Here is a 19,619-nt window from a genome sequence, read left to right as displayed (position 1 = left end):
ACACTCTTAATAGGATACGGACCGATGAATCTTGGAGCAAACTTTTTGGTAGGAACTTTGAGTCTGAGTTCTCTGGTGGTTATCCAAACACGATCTCCCACTTTGAGACTAGGAACAGCCCTATGTTTCCGATCAGCGTAGGTCTTTTATTTCTGGGAAGTCTTACGTAGCGCCTTATAAGTTTGTCTCCAAATCTTAGTGAACAGACAAAGAGCGGATTCAGCAGCAGAAACCTTAAGAGGTGGGAGAGATTAGAAGGAAGGAACTCGTGGATGAAAAATATAGTTATTGAAGAAAGGAGTGGAAATGGTAGAAGAATAATATAGGTTATTGTATGCAAACTCAGCAAATGGGAGGTAATCCATCCAGTCTTCCTGAGCAGGGGACATGAACGTCTGTAAGAAAGTTTCCAGATCTTGGTCGACTCTTTCAGTCTGTCCGTCAGTCTGGGGATGGTAGGCTGAAGAGAAGTTCAACTTGATTCCTAGGACAGAGCCGAGAACTTTCCAGAACTTGGCGAGGAATTGAGGACCCCGATCAGAAACTATTTCCTGTGGAAGGCCATGCAAATGAAAAATCTATGAGAAAAACAATTTGGATAGCTGAGGAGCAGAGGGAAGACCGGTGAGGGGTATGAAGTGAGCCATCTTCGAAAATCATTCCACAATGACCCAAATGGTGTTGTGCCTTCTGGAGACTGGCAAATCGGTTATGAAATCCATAGAGATGCGAGTCCAAGGCTTTTGAGGTGTTGGAAGTGGATGAAGAAGACCCGAGGAAGATGTTCGTGGACTTTTATGTTGAACACACTTGGAACAGGCTGCTACGAATTCAAAGACATCCGTTTTAAGATGAGGCCAACAGTAGAATTGCTGAATGAACTTGAGAGTCTTAAGACCACCGGCATGACCCATGAAAGATGAAGAATGAGCCCACGTAAGCAATTTCCTGTAAAATTTTGGTGCTACAAAAGTTCTCCCCGGAGGAGGTAGAGGAACGGTACGAGTTGAAGCAAATGAAGCCAGAATCAGAATAAATTGTTTCTCAGAGGAGTTGAGTGAATCATCCGTTTGAAAAGAACAAGAAAGTGCATCTGCTCTTCAATTTAAGGTTCCTGGGTGGTTAAAGAGTTTGAAGGAGAACCGAGAGAAGAAGAGAGCCCACCTGGCTTGCCATGGGTTTAAACAACGAGTTTAAACAATGGGTTTAAGCCATCATGGGAGGACTTGGAGGAAAAGACGGGATGGGAGAAGATTCTGAATGATCAGGACTGGAGCTCAATGTTAGTTGATTAGGGAAGAAGAAAAGGTCTCAAGTCAGTTTGAGAGGTTTCCTGTTGAGGACGAGGTTTAGCTTTCTTATGAGATGATTTTCCAGTTCTGCCCATTCTTCAGCATAACATTACGGAGATTAGAGAACAAGGTCAGGAGGCCAGTAGCAAGATAGCCTAAGTATTGAAATGTGGAAATAGGGAGACATCAGTGAGCATAGACCCCCAGTGGCCATCGGTTACAGAAACATTGTGAGGTCAGTTGTTTATGGGTAATAGCAAGAAGGTGCCATCCTTGAGCGGTAAAGTAATTGATAGGAGCCAGCAACTGGAGCCTGCTACTGTCCTGGACACAAGGACTGTTATGCTGTAGCTATACTGATGCCCCAAGAGCTCTTATTGGATCTTACGGGGATTGAGGGGAGCAGGAGGGAAAAAACCCCCAGCAGCAGTCAAACAGTATGGAGGATGTAGTCAGCATAGTCTGCCACTAGAGGGAGTCAACAGTGCAGGAGTGGAGGCCAGGCAATAATAATAATAATAGCAGTTCAGGCGACCACTTACTGCCCAGGTAGGGCCGCAGCGGCAGAAGTCCCTGCCAGAAATCACTGAGGCTGTAGTGAAGGGCACTGATCATGGGCTGGCAGTGTCTGTAGCTCCCAGAGAAGCAGCTGGTTTCAGGAGGGCATGTGGCTATATTGCCAGTTTTCAAGATGGCCACTTCTAGCAGGGAAGCCCAGATCAGAAGAAACTGGCCGGCTATGGCGGGTGAACCAGGTCAGTAATAAGGCAGGAGAGGAGAGGGTACTAGGATGCAGTGGCACAGGGTAGCGTATCTGGCTGCACAGGAACCCCACGTGTATGTCCTCTATAATTCACAGCTCTGCCAGATTCCCCCGTAGCACCATGGGTTACGAGGAGAGGGGAGATGCCGGGACACTGCTGGAGTGATGACAGGCAAGTGCTCCATGTATTCCCCGCTGCCACGACTCAGGGCTTCAACGGCCGGACAGTAGGAGAAGGCAGGCTGCGGGCAGGTGAGCTGACTAACCTGATGCGTCCCTGCTGAGGCCACCAATCCCCGTAGTATGCACCGCATCAGATGCCGGGAGAGCAGCTCCGCTCCGTGTCTCCTGCCGCGGTCACCGCTGATCCCCAGTCAGCCTCTCCACATGACTCCAACAGCACGGCTAGGCACAAGAGTGGACAGGGCGCACAGCCCTCGGTGAGTAGCAGCGCTACCTCGCTGAGGTCTGGTCCGTGGTGGGATCACTGCACAACTTCAGTCCGCGGCTTCGGATCCGGGAGTACGCCACAACCTGCAAAAGCCAAATGAATGGCTCCGCAACCTACAAAACACACAGAGGGGCAAGAAAGGGCCCAAAAGAGCCCGTAGGACAGCTGTAAAAGGCAGAAAGGACCTATATAAGCAGGTGCTCCTTTATCCTGCTTCCTGCTGCCTTTCCAGTCAGCCCCCCCCCCACCCCCGTGACATCATTTATTGATGTTGAAAACAAAAGTAATGTAGATTTTCGCACCAATCTAAGACCCGCTAATCTACTTTGGGAGCCACCTCCCTTTTTAAAAAAAAAAAAACAGTCCCCAGCTGGACGAGGATAATTAGAATTTCATTTCTTGGAATTCTAACTTCCTACTGGGCATAAACAAAAAATTTCCATCTGCTGTTTTGGGACGTTTAAATACAGTTGCCTTCGTTTTTAACACAGGCTTTGCTGCCTCTTCTAAGGATAGAATGGCTTACATAGCACTAATTAGCTCAGATATGTCCACTGAACTGAGAACTTCCGAAATGCAATGAGTCCTCATCCTCCAACGAATCCTCATCTAAAACATGTGTAGACTATGAAGATGTTGTATCATGTCTATGTGATTTACTTACCACCAGCCTTTCAGCCTGCTTTTTTGAGAGGCTGACAATTCCCTAGATGTATAAACCTCAGAATGAATGTTGCATGTAAGGGTTAATAGGGAAACCTATCACTGGTATAGGAGCTGGTATAAACTGCTCAGCTACATTGGATAATGTCTGTGCAAAGTAGCCCATGAAGGTTCACCAGAACCTCTGCCTGCCTCACTGTACACGTGGGTAAGCGTTGTCTCGACCCAGCGGGGAGTTGTTGGAGCGACTCTAAGGTGCGTATAAGATGCTTTTTAGAAAGATCACTCAAAAAAAATAGTAATACTATAAAAATAAAAATAGGATTTTAATACCTACCGGTAAATCCTTTTCTCCTAGTCCGTAGGAGGATGCTGGGGTCACTTCAGAATCATAGGGTATAGACTGATCCACAGGAGACATGGGCACTTTAAGACTTTTCTAGAGTGTGAACTGGCTCCTCCCTCTATGCCCCTCCTCCAGATCTCAGTATAGGAACTGTGTCCAGGGAGACTGACATTTCGAGGAAAGGATTTATTGTAAAGTTAATGGTGAGAGTCATACCAGCGCACACTTCAACAATGCCGTACAACAGGGCATTCAACGTTACACGTGTCAACGGCATGAAACATGCTGAAAAGAAATGTAACACAACTCTTGTGTAACAACAACTAACAACTGCAGGTAAAGTACGCACTGGGCCGGGCGCCCAGCATCCTCTACGGACTAGGAGAAAAGGATTTACTGGTAGGTATTAAAATCCTATTTTCTCATACGTCCTAGAGGATGCTGGGGTCACTTCAGAACCATGGGGTTATAACAAAGCTCCAGAACGGGCAGGAAAGTGCGGATGACCCTGCAACACTGATTGACCAAACTTGAGGTCATCATCGGCCAAGGTATCAAACCTGTAAAACTTGGCAAACGTGTTTGCCCCCGACCAAGTAGCCGCTCGACAAAGTTGCAACGCCGAGACACCCCGGGCAGCTGTCCAGGAAGAGCCCACCTTTCTAGTAGAATGGGCTGTCACCGAATTCGGTAACGGCAATCCTGCCGTGGAATGAGCGTGCTGAATCGTACCTCTGATCCAGCGCGCAATGGTCTGCTTAGAAGCAGGATACCCAATCTTGTTGGGAGCATACAGGACAAACAGAGCCTCTGTTTTCCAAATTTGAGCTGTCCTTGCGACATAAATTTTCAAAGCCCTGACCACATCTCTGAGAGGAGTGCCATCCTCGGCTGGGATCAATTGTTGCTTACAACCAGCACCGCAAGCGTGAGGACCTGTCTGGAGCACAAGGAGTGAGACGTCACCCCGGTTAAACCACACCATGGTCTGAAGACACGCCGAGTTGCTGTTTGTTTAGCGTGGCCATGCTGGACTGATAAGTACAATAATATACTAAAAGCTGTCTGCAGTTGTTACAATTAAGCAAGGAGATTCCTGCACTAATACGCTTGCTACTAACAAATTTCAAGCTTTGAACCATAATCAAATTATCAGCTGAAAGAGTTTCATGCTTTTAAACTTTCTTCGTTCTCCATTATGGCATGCTAATGGCTACTAACATTCAGCCCATCAATTAAGCATAATTATTCCAGAGTGGCTACATTATTTACTATATATATTATATATGTTTTAAGTGATATTAGAACAAACACCGGCCGTGTGATTCATGTTTGTCTTGTAATTGTTAAATAAATGTTACATGTTTTAAATATATATTGATTTGGACAGCGCTTCATTATTTTGTATATTCCTTTTTGTATTTGTTTGTGAGGTTGGCAGTGACCTCTGGGTGAAGCAGCAGTCCTAAATCATTGATATTCAACATCATTGTAATTATTATCAGCGCCCAGTATTTGCTATACTGTTTTTTCTTGTAGCCTCGATAAGCCTTGATACACGCACGGCCCCTGCTGCAGCAGGTCCTCGCGAAGAGGAAGAGGTCGAGGATCTTCTATGAGTAACTCTTGAAGATATGGATACCAAGCCCTCCTTGGCCAGTCTGGGACAATGAGGATCGCCCGAACCCTTGTTCTTCTTACAATCTTGAGAACTTTTGGAATCAGTGGAAGTGGAGGGAAGACATACACCGACTGAAACATCCACTGTGTCACCAGTGCATCCACTGCTATTGCTTGAGGGTCACTCGACCTGGAATAATATCTCTGAAGCTTCTTGTTGAGGCGAGATGCCATCATGTCTACTTGAGGGACTCACCAAAGATCTGCCACCTCTGCGAAGACGTGTGGGTGGAGGCCCCATTCTCCTGGATGGAGATCGTGTCTGCTGAGGAAGTCTGCTTCCCAGTTGTCCACTCCCGGAATGAAAATTGCAGAGAGCGCTTGCATGTTTTTCCGCCCAGAGGAGGATTCTTGTCGCCTCTGCCATCGCCGCTCTGCTTTTCATTCTGCCCTGACTGTTTATGTACGCCACTGCTGTTACATTGTCGGAATGGATCTGTACGGGTAGATCTTGAAGAAGATGCTCTGCTTGTAGAAGGACGTTGTAAATGGCTCTCAACTCCAGAACGTTTATGTGAAGACAAGTTTCCTGACTTGACCATCTTCCTTGGAAGCTTACTCCGTGTGACTGCCCCCCAGCCTCGGAGACTTGCATCCGTGGTTAACAGGACCCAGTCCTGAATCCCGAACCTGTGACCCTGCAGTAGGTGAGCACTGTGTAGCCACCACAGGAGCGAAATTCTGGCTTTTGATGACAGGATTATCCTCTGGTGCATGTGTAGATGGGATCCGGACCACTTGTCCAACAGATCCCACTGGAATACCCTGGTATGGAATAGTCCAAACTGCAAGGCCTCGAAGGCCGCTACCATCTTTCCCAACAACCAAATGCATTGATGAATTGACACTCTTGTCGGTTTCAAAATTTGTTTGACCATTTTCTGGATTTCCAGAGCCTTTCCACTGGAAGAAATACCCTCTGTACTTCTGTGTCCAGAATCATTCCCAGAAAGGATAACTTTGTTGTAGGTTCCAATTGTGATTTTGGAATGTTTATGATCCAACTGTGTTGTTGAAGCACTGTCGGGGAGAGTGCAATGTTCTGCACCAACCGTTCCCTGGACCTCGCTTTTATTAGGAGATCATCCAGGTAAGGAATTAGAATGACTCCTTTCTGACGAAGGAGGACCATCATCTCCGCCATCACCTTGGTGAAGACCCTCAGTGCCGTGGAGAGTCCAAACGGCAACGTCTGAAATTGGTAATGACAATCCTGTACAGCGAATCTCAGATAAGCTTGATGCGGAGGATAAATGGGAACATGTAAGTAGGCATCTTTTATGTCCACGGATACCATGAAATCCCCTTCCTCCAGACAGGAGATCACTGCTCTCAGATTCTAACTTGAATTTGAACCTTTTCAGGTATAGATTCAGAGATTTTAGGTCCAGGATCGGTCTGACCGAGCCGTCTGGCTTCGGAACTACAAAGAGGCTTGAATAAAAACCTTCTCCCTGTTGTGAGAGGGCAACCAGGACAATGACGTGATCCTGGCACAATTTTTGTATTGCTGCAGTTACCACCTTCCTGTCGGGGAGAGAAACTGGTAAGGCCGATTTGAAAAAGCGGCGCAGGGGAACGCCTTGAAACTCCAGTTTGTACCCGTGGGACACAATTTGTAAGACCCACGGGTCTAGGCCAGAATGAACCCAGAACTGACTGAAAAGCTGCAGACGTGCCCCCACCCGAGCGGACTCCCGCAAGGGAGCCCCAGCGTCATGTTGTAGACTTGGCAGAAGCAGGTGATTTCTGCTCCTGTGATCCTGGGGACGCTGAGGACCTTTTTCCTCGTCCCCTTCCTCTACCTGCCAAGAAAGGGGAACCTTTAGCCTTTTTGTATCTATTGGGCCGAAAGCACTGCATCTGAAAGTGATGAGGTTTCTTTGCCGGCGTAGGAGCATAAGGCAAAAAAGTTGATTTACCTGCGGTAGCCGCAGAAACGAAAGCATCTAGCCCATCACCAAACAAGGCCTCTCCATTATACGGGAGAGACTCCATATTTCTTTTGGAATCTGCGTCAGCATTCCACTGGCGAATCCACAACGCCCTCCGTGCCGAGACTGCCATGGTAGATGCTCTTGATTCCAAGTGCCCAATATCTCTCATAGCTTCACACATGTATGCTGCGTCTTTTATATGACCCAACGTAAGGAGAACCTCATCTCTATCTATTGTGTCAATTTCAGAAGAGTTATCTGACCACTTTTCAATATCACTACCCACCCACACACAGGCAATGTTAGGCCATGAGTAGTGTCCCATTGGCCACATAAAAACTTTAATGAAGTCTCCAACTTGCGTTCTGCCGGCTCCTTGAGAGCAGCCATCCCAGGTGCAGGGAGAATCACCTTTTTTGTTAACCGTGACAGGGCCCTGTCTAAAACAGGGGGTGACTCCCACTTTGTCCTGTCCTCTACCGGGAAAGGATAAGTAGCCTGAATTCTTTTGGGGATCTGAAATTTCTTTTCAGGGTTTGCCCAGACACCCTCAAAGAGAGTGTTCAGTTCATGAGAAGGAGGAAACGTTACATTAGTTTTCTTTTCTTTATAGAGGTAAACCTTCTGCTGAGGTAAAGAAGGGATCTCTGTAACCTCTAACACCTTCTTTATAGCCACAATCATGTACTGAATGTTTTTAGCTAATTTTGGATCTATTGCCCTGGAATCACCAGTGTCGACACAGGAATCAGCGTCCGTGTTGGTGTCAGTCTGTATAACCTGAGCAAATGACCTCTTATGGGACCCAGAGGGATCCCCTGTGGATGAAAACAGAGTTTTGCAAATCACATCTTCCACAGACTTTCTCCAGGTTTCTGCATGAGACTCAGACTTATCCAATCTCTTACTGATATGACTCACACTATCACGTAATTCTTTCACCCATGCAGGCTCGTGGTGTGCCGGTAGCGACATCACATTACAACTCTGTGTCCCCATAATGGCTCCCTCAGGGGAAGAGCTCCCTGCCTCAGACATGCCACACACGTGTACACCACACCACAGACACTCCGGGGCTTATAGGGGACAGACCCACAGTAAAATCTGTCAGAGGGATACAGAAGGAATTGCCAGCTCACAACTCAGCGACAGTAATAAATTGTCTGTGAAACACAAAATGCCTACAGAGCTGCTGCGCTTTTATAATTACACAATGTACATAGCACCAAGTTTCACTGCGTCCCTCCTATTTTGCACCCTGATACCTGTTTCAGCAGTGGAGGAGGACCAGCGGTCTTCTCTGCAGCCTGGAGGGAAAGAAAATGGCACTGAGCAGTGTGCTGTCTGTCTGAGGAAGAAGCCCCGCCCCCGTAATGGCGCGCTTTCACTCAGACTTAGAGAGACTCATGTTTATACTGGCGGGGGTAGGACTGTGCCGCAGCAACTAATACCCCTAATCTGCCAGGGTTCATGCTGCCCAGGGCGCCCCCCCGCACCCTGCAGTGCCTGTGTGTGTGGGAGCATGGCGCGCAGCGTGTCCCCCCCCCGCTGCGCGGTACCTTTCTAACCATCCCGATGTTGAAGAGTCTTTTCCTCTTACACTCTGTCTTCTGACTTCTGGCGCTGTAAGGGGGGTGACGGCAGGCTGTGGGAGTGAGCACATAGCCGCAGCTAGCGTTCAGTACCCCTCAGGAGCTAATGGTGTCCTGTCAGCTTAGAACCAGAGCCATGAAACTCACCGAAGTTGGTTCCTACTTCCTCCTTTAGGTCCCACGAAGCAGGGAGGCTGTTGCCAGCAGTGCTCCCTGTAAATAAAAAACCTAACATAAATATTTTCAGAGAAACTTAGTAGAACTCCCCTGGAGTGCGTCCAGTCTGCCTGGGCACAGATTCTAAACTGAGGTCTGGAGGAGGACATAGAGGGAGGAGCCAGTTCACACTCTGGAAAAGTCTTAAAGTGCCCACGTTTCCTGCGGATCTGTCTATACCCCATGGTTCTGAAGTGACCCCAGCATCCTCTACACACAAAAAATAGAGAGATCACGTCTGCGCTCGTCAGAATAAACTACTTAGGGGGATGAAGTTGGGTATGCACAATATTTGAAAGATAATTGGTAAAGTAATAAAATGTGTTACGTGGTGTTGTTACAACATGTGAGACCGTTTCTTTCTGTCTGTGTCTTGATTTCTAGTTCTCCGAGTTAATACTGGAATAGGCAAATGTTCTTGATCACGTCCACTGTGGAGTAAAATTCTCCTAAGGGGTGTCCCAAGAAGTTGTTCTCCGAGTTTTCTCCTGTGTTCGCGTCCGGGGTATCGGGATAATTCTTATCCTCAATAATAGGAGACACAAAGACAGGGAAAAAGGCCGCTGATAGTGTAGTAGACGTGTAAGAAGTGATGAAAAATGTCTTTAAGTGAAGTTTTAACGAGATGGTAGCTGCTGAGTGCGTACCAGTACTCACGTGGAAACGTGATGTCTCCCTCGCGTAAAGGTATCTTTTAGTGTTCTGATGGTTTTCTCCTCCTTCTCTAGACAGGATCCCTTATGGTACTTGTCCTCGGGAGTGAGAGAGGAACAGTTGATAGTGTAGTATGTTTAGTTTAAAGTGGAGTGTATGAAAGCTGCAAGGCAATTCACTCCTAAAAATTCACGATTTACAGTAGGGGGTGCGTACCGTACTCACATCCATAAAGGGGTGTGGAAAACATATAAAGGTATCTTTCGTTTGATATGTTGTCGTACACGGTCACACTCATGCAAGTCAGGTGTGGAGAAGGGAAAGAATGGGCGTACCCAACTCACACTGCACAATGGAGAAACTTGTGTGTAAAGGTATCTTTAAGGTGGTCCCACAGATTCTAGGTGCTCCTTATTCTAAGGCCCGTTCCTCTCGTTTGGTACATGAAGAGAAGCGAAGCATGGTGTCATACAGTGACACATAAAATATTTATTGTACAAAAACTTTTTTTAAAACAACATAGAAACTGCCAATGAACTCCAGGTAAGAGAGGGGGGTATACACGGGTGAAAAAGATGCTAATGTCCGGATTATTCTCACCTTAGTAAGTACCGTCCCAAAACAGTCCCTGGTGGTCCTGGCCCTCACACCTAACGCGTTTCGACTGAAGAAGTCTTTTTCAAGGTGTGTAATGAGGGTGCTGGTACCATTATTTATACCCCCTGACAGGAAGTCATGTGTTGGGGGTGTGGTTACAAAATATTGCAATACATCATGTTGTGCATAAAATTACAGTGGATTCTCATAAAATAGGATAACAGAATACTTAAGACAATAAAAAATGCTATTAGCATCATAAAAATGATAACAGTGGAGAGAGAAATGGCTTTAGAGGACATCGTCGCGTCACTTCCGGTATTTGGAACGCACGTGGTTCCGGAAGTGACGTCATGAACGGAGTAATGAAAAGTAGTGTGTTTACTTAAAAGATGATAACAGTAAGTTTCGGATGAGTTATGTAGGAAGGGGTTAGTGGTGAGCCGCTAGATGTTGTAGAGAGTGTTCCTGGCAGCTGGGTATATTATGTCCTTAGCTGCGGCGGTGGAACGCATGTGCCGGAAGTGGCGTACATGCGTTCCACCTAGTGGTGGCGTCACTTCCGGTCACGATTAACCGCATCCAAGTGTTATCTGTGTTGGGAGGTGTACCGCATGCACCGGAAGTGACGTGCATGCGTTCCACCTCGGGGGAAAGGCATAACCGGAAGAAGGGGTGGAGTACAGTGCGTCCCAGATAGGGTAAAAGGAACGCACGCAAACCCGGAAATGACGGGAGATATCATGTGTTCCACCTAGTGGTGGCGTCACTTCCGGTCACGATGACCCGCATCCAGGTGTTATCTATGTAAGGAGGTGGACCGCATGCACCGGAAGTGACGCATGCACCGGAAGTGACACACGTCACTTCCGGTGCATGCGGTACACCTCCCAACACAGATAACACTTGGATGCGGTTAATCGTGACCGGAAGTGACGCCACCACTAGGTGGAACGCATGTACGCCACTTCCGGCACATGCGTTCCACCGCCGCAGCTAAGGACATAATATACCCAGCTGCCAGGAACACTCTCTACAACATCTAGCGGCTCACCACTAACCCCTTCCTACATAACTCATCCGAAACTTACTGTTATCATCTTTTAAGTAAACACACTACTTTTCATTACTCCGTTCATGACGTCACTTCCGGAACCACGTGCGTTCCAAATACCGGAAGTGACGCGACGATGTCCTCTAAAGCCATTTCTCTCTCCACTGTTATCATTTTTATGATGCTAATAGCATTTTTTATTGTCTTAAGTATTCTGTTATCCTATTTTATGAGAATCCACTGTAATTTTATGCACAACATGATGTATTGCAATATTTTGTAACCACACCCCCAACACATGACTTCCTGTCAGGGGGTATAAATAATGGTACCAGCACCCTCATTACACACCTTGAAAAAGACTTCTTCAGTCGAAACGCGTTAGTGTGAGGGCCAGGACCACCAGGGACTGTTTTGGGACGGTACTTACTAAGGTGAGAATAATCCGGACATTACCATCTTTTTCACCCGTGTATACCCCCCTCTCTTACCTGGAGTTCATAGGCAGTTTCTATGTTGTTTTAAAAAAAGTTTTTGTACAATAAATATTTTATGTGTCACTGTATGACACCATGCTTCGCTTCTCTTCATGTACCAAACGAGAGGAACGGGCCTTAGAATAAGGAGCACCTAGAATCTGTGGGACCACCTTAAAGATACCTTTACACACAAGTTTCTCCATTGTGCAGTGTGAGTTGGGTACGCCCATTCTTTCCCTTCTCCACACCTGACTTGCATGAGTGTGACCGTGTACGACAACATATCAAACGAAAGATACCTTTATATGTTTTCCACACCCCTTTATGGATGTGAGTACTGTAAATCGTGAATTTTTAGGAGTGAATTGCCTTGCAGCTTTCATACACTCCACTTTAAACTAAACATACTACACTATCAACTGTTCCTCTCTCACTCCCGAGGACAAGTACCATAAGGGATCCTGTCTAGAGAAGGAGGAGAAAACCATCAGAACACTAAAAGATACCTTTACGCGAGGGAGACATCACGTTTCCACGTGAGTACTGGTACGCACTCAGCAGCTACCATCTCGTTAAAACTTCACTTAAAGACATTTTTCATCACTTCTTACACGTCTACTACACTATCAGCGGCCTTTTTCCCTGTCTTTGTGTCTCCTATTATTGAGGATAAGAATTATCCCGATACCCCGGACGCGAACACAGGAGAAAACTCGGAGAACAACTTCTTGGGACACCCCTTAGGAGAATTTTACTCCACAGTGGACGTGATCAAGAACATTTGCCTATTCCAGTATTAACTCGGAGAACTAGAAATCAAGACACAGACAGAAAGAAACGGTCTCACATGTTGTAACAACACCACGTAACACATTTTATTACTTTACCAATTATCTTTCAAATATTGTGCATACCCAACTTCATCCCCCTAAGTAGTTTATTCTGACGAGCGCAGACGTGATCTCTCTATTTTTTGTGTGTATTCATGTCCTAGGGTGTTGAGTGACTCCCTGTAGATATCACCACTGCGGCTCTCTAGGGCGCGGCAATCCTTCAAATAACCTTCTCGACTTAGTTACCCAGCATCCTCTAGGACGTATGAAAAATAAGAAAACTTATGGCTGCTAAAAAACAGCAGCCCTCTGACCATGGTCTGGCTCCTGCCGCACCAAACTAAAACTGACGTGCACATGCGTGTAGATGGTGACACTAAAGTTACTGGGTGATCATTGTGAATGTCTGAGGTATTGATACAATGCAAATTTGTTGAGATATTGTTTCTTTTTCAGATGGAACCATGGGTCGTGCACGTGATGCGACTGGCAAAAGGGAGCCATTGGTTTTGGCCGAGACCGGCATTTGTTTGTTGGTGATCCCTTGTAGACAGTGAGTAGTATCCATCTACAGTGGAAGAAGCATGGACAGCAAGAATCTCAGCGGCGGAACAGTGGGTGAAAGTAGATCATGACAAATCGGGACCACAGGCATTTAGGGCGCCTAGCAACCACCAATCGTACCAAACGCATCAGGAACTGCACCAACAGTACAATGCCGGACCCAGCCAAACAGTCCCAGATCTGGTGAATTGGAGGGCCACGCGAGATGTGGTGGCACGTCAGACTGGTGCTCTGAAAACCAATCCAAGCCTTTCGGCAACCATTCCACCGCTGAGAGTACACCTAAAGTCTAACACTAATGCGATAGCTGTTTTTATGGTAATTATTTTGGGCAATAGAGTAGGACCTGTAGTATAGTGGGATCCCTTGTCGGGGGCTGCAGGCTTAAATGCACTGAGCAATACATGAACTAAAACTCCACTGTTTATTATTGTTAGTTAATATAGTGAATGCAAGACACATTTATGTATGTAGTAAGGCTACTGGGAGACCTTAGATTGAGCAATATTGGATCTGACCATTACATTCCCTAAAGTCATAACCTCAGAACTGCACAGAGCAGGAACTATTATTCACAAGTAATTAGGAATGTGTTCATCATGAACAAGTCCACAATTACCGTCTGAAGGTTACACAATTATTTAAGGTCTACACAACTGATATTTGAGGATAAAGCCTTTAACACAAAACTCCCCTGAAGAAGTCACTATTGACGAAACGCGTTGGAAGACACGCAATTTGGATTTAGAGTGAATTGGAGTGGATAAGAACAAGCCCGCCCATGCAAGGGTGACCACACGTGCAAAACGCTTGTCTTCTGATTATACAGATATGTACTTGTGATAAGCTTTTAATCTGTTTTACTTGAAGTTCTAAATTCAAATTTCATTTTATTTCTGAATCTTATACGAATTGTATTTGGTGAGCTCAGGTCTACTGTATAGCAGGAAATATTTCATACCTGCATCATCTAACAAAATGCATATAAATTAGACACTCCACATAAAACATTACTAATTATATTATATACATACATATATACACATTTATATATAAATCACTAATAATAAACTTCTGCTTGATATTTTTAATAACATTATACTATTGTGTGTAATAACTCTCTACATGGGATATTTGTCATGGATAGCCTTGTGTTAGAAACACCCAACTGAGAACAGGGCTGATGGCGGAGGAGGGTGTAGGATAAGAGATTGCTGTAGTGACTGAGCAATGAGAATATGTGACTTCTGTAATAAGTGTTTATTACTCACCTGTGCTGATATCTGTAGGGATCTCCTCCTCCTTACACTGCTGATCCCCCCTCACATACGTCTCTTCTTCTCCCGCTATATCTTCTGCCTTCATATCAGTCACATACGTCTCTTCTTCTCCCTCTATATCTTCTGCCTTTATATCAGTCACATACGTTTCTTCTTCTCCCTCTATATCTTCTGCCTTTATATCAGTCACATACGTCTCTTCTTCTTCCTCTATATCTTCTGCCTTTATATCAGTCACATACGTTTCTTCTTCTCCCTCTATATCTTCTGTCTTTATATCAGTCACATACGTCTCTTCCTCTCCCTCTGTATCTTCTGCCTTTATATCAGTCACATACGTCTCTTCTTCTCCCTCTGTATCTTCTGCCTTTATATCAGTCACATGCGTCTCTTCTTCTCCCTCTATATCTTCTCCCTTCATATCAGTCACATACGTCTCTTCTTCTCCCTCTATATGTTCTGACTTTATATCAGACAGACGTTCTTCCTAAATAACCCAAAAAATAATACAATGGCATTTGCATAGTGTTAGATTAAACTGAGGTAAAACAGTATAATATCAGTCTATAGGACACACAGCTCGTCTACAGATCATATAGTGACAGTCACTTTGGTATATTGGGGAGACCCTAAATCACACCTACCTGATCCTCCTGTGCGGTCCTGTGATTCTCCTCTGTACAATCCTGGGAATACAGAGGACGGGGACATCTCTCTGGGGTATCTCTGTTACTGGGCCCATCTGTAGGAGACACATAGTGACTGAGTACAGTGTATATATGTGATTATCAGATAATGTGTGTATATAGGGGGCCCCTATACCTGCTCTCCCCTGTACAATACATGACAGTCTCCTCTTACCCAGTGATGTGAGGAGCCGGTGATTCTCCATCATCACGTCCTTGTACAGACCCCTGTGTTCCTCTATATACTCCCCCTTCTGCATGGAGACATAGACAGTGACATCTTGACACCTTATAGGAACCTGACACAAACAGTGATATAGTCATCACCCAGACACATCCCCTGGTGTTACTGTATAATGTCCCATTCCCAGCAGTCACCTCTCCAGTCATCACCCAGACACGTCCCCTGGTGTTACTGTATAATGCCCCATTTCCAGCAGTCACCTCTCCAGTCATCACCCAGACACATCCCCCGGTGTTACTGTATAATGCCCCATTCCCAGCAGTCACCTCTCCAGTCATCACCCGGACACATCCCCTGGTGTTACTGTATAATGTCCCATTCCCAGCAGTCACCTCTCCAGTCATCACCCAGACACATCCCCCGGTGTTACTGTATAATGCCCCATTCCCAGCAGTCACCTCTCCAGTCATCACTCAGACACATCCCCTGGTTTTACTGTATAATGCCCTATTCCCAGCAGTCACTTCCACAGTCATCACCCGGACACATCCCCTGGTGTTTCTGTATAATGTCCCTTTCCCAGCAGTCACCTCTCCTGTCATCACCCAGACACATCCCCTGGTGTTACTGTATAATGTCCCATTCCCAGCAGTCACCTCTCCAGTCATTACCCAGACACGTCCCCTGGTTTTACTGTATAATGCCCCATTCCCAGCAGTCACCTCTCCAGTCATCCCCCAGACACATCCCCTGGTGTTACTGTATAATGTCCCATTCCCAGCAGTCACCTCTCCAGTCATCACCCAGACACATCCCCTGGTGTTACTGTATAATGTCCCATTCCCAGCAGTCACCTCTCCAGTCACCACCCAGACACATCCCCGGTGTTAATGTATAACGTCCCATTCCCAGCAGTCACCTCTCCAGTCATCACACAGACACATCCCCTGGTGTTACTGTATAATGTCCCATTCCCAGCTGCCACATCTCCAGTCATCACCCAGACACGCCCCCTGTTGTTACTGTATAATGCCCCATTTCCAGCTGTCACCTCTCCAGTCATCACCCAGACACGTCCCCTGGTTTTACTGTATAATGCCCCATTCCCAGCAGCCACCTCTCCAGTCATCCCCCAGACACATCCCCTGGTGTTACTGTATAATGTCCCATTCCCAGCAGTCACCTCTCCAGTCATCACCCAGACACATCCCCTGGTGTTACTGTATAATGTCCCATTCCCAGCAGTCACCTCTCCAGTCACCACCCAGACACATCCCCGGTGTTAATGTATAACGTCCCATTCCCAGCAGTCACCTCTCCAGTCATCACACAGACACATCCCCTGGTGTTACTGTATAATGTCCCATTCCCAGCAGCCACATCTCCAGTCATCACCCAGACACGCCCCCTGTTGTTACTGTATAATGCCCCATTTCCAGCTGTCACCTCTCCAGTCATCACCCAGACACGTCCCCTGGTGTTACTGTATAATGTACCATTCCCAGCAGCCACCTCTCCAGTCATCACCCAGACACGTTCCCTGGTGTTACTGTATAATGTCCCATTCCCAGCAGTCACCTCTCCAGTCATCACCCAGACACATCCCCTGGTGTTACTGTATAATGTCAAGGGGTCAGCTTGCTGGGGGTAGCTTGCGTGGAATTTAATAAGTGTGGAATTAAGAAGTGTGTTATACGAATAGTTAAAAAAACAGTTGAACAAACATTGAGCACCATCAAGGAAAGGTAACTTACTTAAACAACTTATTCCTACAACACTTAACCCAAAATTATCTCACAAACGACCACAGCATGTTCATCAAACTACTGTTTCTTATTTCAATTCATGGAATTCTCACCAAATGTAACACATTCTACACTCACCCTAAAACTCACCCCTCTGTGCACATTACAGCTTCTATTCTCCACTCCCCTCTTCTAACCACTCATGAGCTTTATACTTACTTCTCTGCAAGTACTTTGACAACCACAATTGGCCACCAGAATAAACACTCACAAACATCCACCAATATTTATCTCACTCTTCTGCTTTTATTAGCTGGTGCCATATCACCAAATCCAGGCCCCAACCACCTGTCCCTCTCACACACAGCTATCTCAAAACAACATTGAACTCCATCTAACCTTATAAACACGTGTCTCCCATCCCCCTCCAAGTCACTAAAATGTGGCTTATGGAATACACGCTCTGTTTGTAACAAATTAACATCCATCCATGACCTCTTCATATCTCACAACTTTAATCTGCTGGCTATAACAGAAACCTGGCTCACGCAATCAGACACGGCTTCCCACGCAGCACTGTCACACGGTGGTTTCCACTTCACACACACACCCCCAGGCCTGGTAATAGTAAAGGTGGTGGGGTTGGAATCTTACTGTCCCAACTTTTCACATACACTGTTCTACCTCAGGTTCCATCACTCGCATTCAAATCATTTGAAGTTCACTCTATCAGGATTTTCACTCCCTTCTCTCTGCGTGTTGCAGCTATCTATCGCCCTCCTGGGCAATCCAAACAACAATTTCTAGAAGATTTTTCTGCCTAGCTCCCACACATCTTATCCTCTGACATCTCCACCATCATTATGGGTCGATATCAATATAGCTCTTGACACTCCACAAACTGTTCATGCCTCCAAACTCCTCTCTCTAACCTCCTCTCTTGGCCTCACCCAATGGTCTGACATCACTACACACCAGAAGGGCCACTGCATTGATCTTGCGTTCACCAGGCTCTGCTCAGTTTCTGAATTCATTAACCCTCTCTCTGATCACATCCTGATCACCTTCACAATCTCTTCTATTACTCTAAATTCTATGACACTAAAACCTAGCAAGCCTCCTCTAACCCGCAGAAATACTAACAATATACATTTTCACCAACTTTCCACTTCTCTGCAACAACTGCGCTCACCAATCTCTACATTTACCACACCTGACACTGCTGTATCCCACCTGCACAAGACCCTAGAGAGTGCCCTTGATGAAGTGGCTCCAGCTACCCATCACACTCCACGTAGGCTTAGATGCCAACCATGGCACTCTAAATCATCAAGACACCTACAAAAACTGTCACGTAAAGTAAAACGTCAGTGGCGTAAATCTCAGAATCCAAGTGACTTCCTCACATATAAGACCACCTACCACTCCTATCATCAGGCTCTGGACACTGCCAAACATACGTCCAATCTTTCATCTCTTCTCATGTCACCAACCCCAAGCGACTTTCTAATACATATAAATCACTTCTTTACCCTCCCTCACCTCCCCCACTAGCTACTATCAGTGCACAAGAATTTGCCTCCTACTTCAAGGATAAGAGTGATAAAATCTGAGATGAAATGGTACGCTCTTCCTCAGCCAGTGACCTGCTCAATTCCCTACCTGAACCCTCTGGCACTTTCTCTTCATTTGATCCCACAAGTGAAGATGAAGTATCATCAGTCTTTCCATCCTCCTACTACACTACCTCTCCTCTTGATCCTATACCCTCACAGGTCAGTAAAACTTTGTCTCCTGTGCTTATCCCAACCTTAACTAACATCTGTAATCTCTCTCTCTACTGGTATCTTTCCTTCTCTGTTTAAGCATGCAGTGATTACTCCCAGTCTAAAAAAACACACCTCTGACCCAAACACACTCTCTAACTACCGTCCATTTCTCAGCTACCAGGTCCCTCCAAGCTACTTGAGAGACTTGCCTACACTCGCCTTACACACATTCTTAACTCCCACTACTTATTGGACCCACTTCAGTCAGGCTTTCATGCCCAACACTCCACAGAGACGGCGCTGACCAAAGTAGTGAATGATCTGGTCACCACTAGATCTAAAGGCAATTACTCACTACTCATTCTTCTAGATCTCTCTGCTGCTTATGACACTGCTGACCACTCTCTTCTCATACAAATACTACAATCTCTAGGTCTTCAGGACACGGCCCTCTTCTGGTTCCCACCCTACCTATCTAATCGCTCTTTCAGTGTTCACTTCTCTGATTCTATTTCTTCTTCTCTACCTCTATCAGCTGGAGTACCGCAAGGCTCAGACTGGGGTCCTCTGCTGTTCTCAATCTATACCTCATTTCATCGCTGGGTGATCATATCATACAACCCATTAAGAAACTGGCAAGCTGGTGGACCATTATGCAACAGGTAGCATCTTATCCTTGTGTATCAATGCCTATTTCCCCATAGATTGTAAGCATGCGAGCAGGGCCTTCCTACCTCTATGTCTGTCTGTTTTTACCCAATTTTGTTCTATTACTGTTGTTTTAATTGTAAAGCGCAACTGAATATGCTGCGCTATATAAGAAACTGCTAATAA

This window comes from Pseudophryne corroboree, unplaced genomic scaffold, assembly GCF_028390025.1.
Source record: "Pseudophryne corroboree isolate aPseCor3 unplaced genomic scaffold, aPseCor3.hap2 scaffold_965, whole genome shotgun sequence".
NCBI classification, from domain to species: domain Eukaryota; kingdom Metazoa; phylum Chordata; class Amphibia; order Anura; family Myobatrachidae; genus Pseudophryne; species Pseudophryne corroboree.
Note: the sequence above shows the minus strand (reverse complement) of the source record.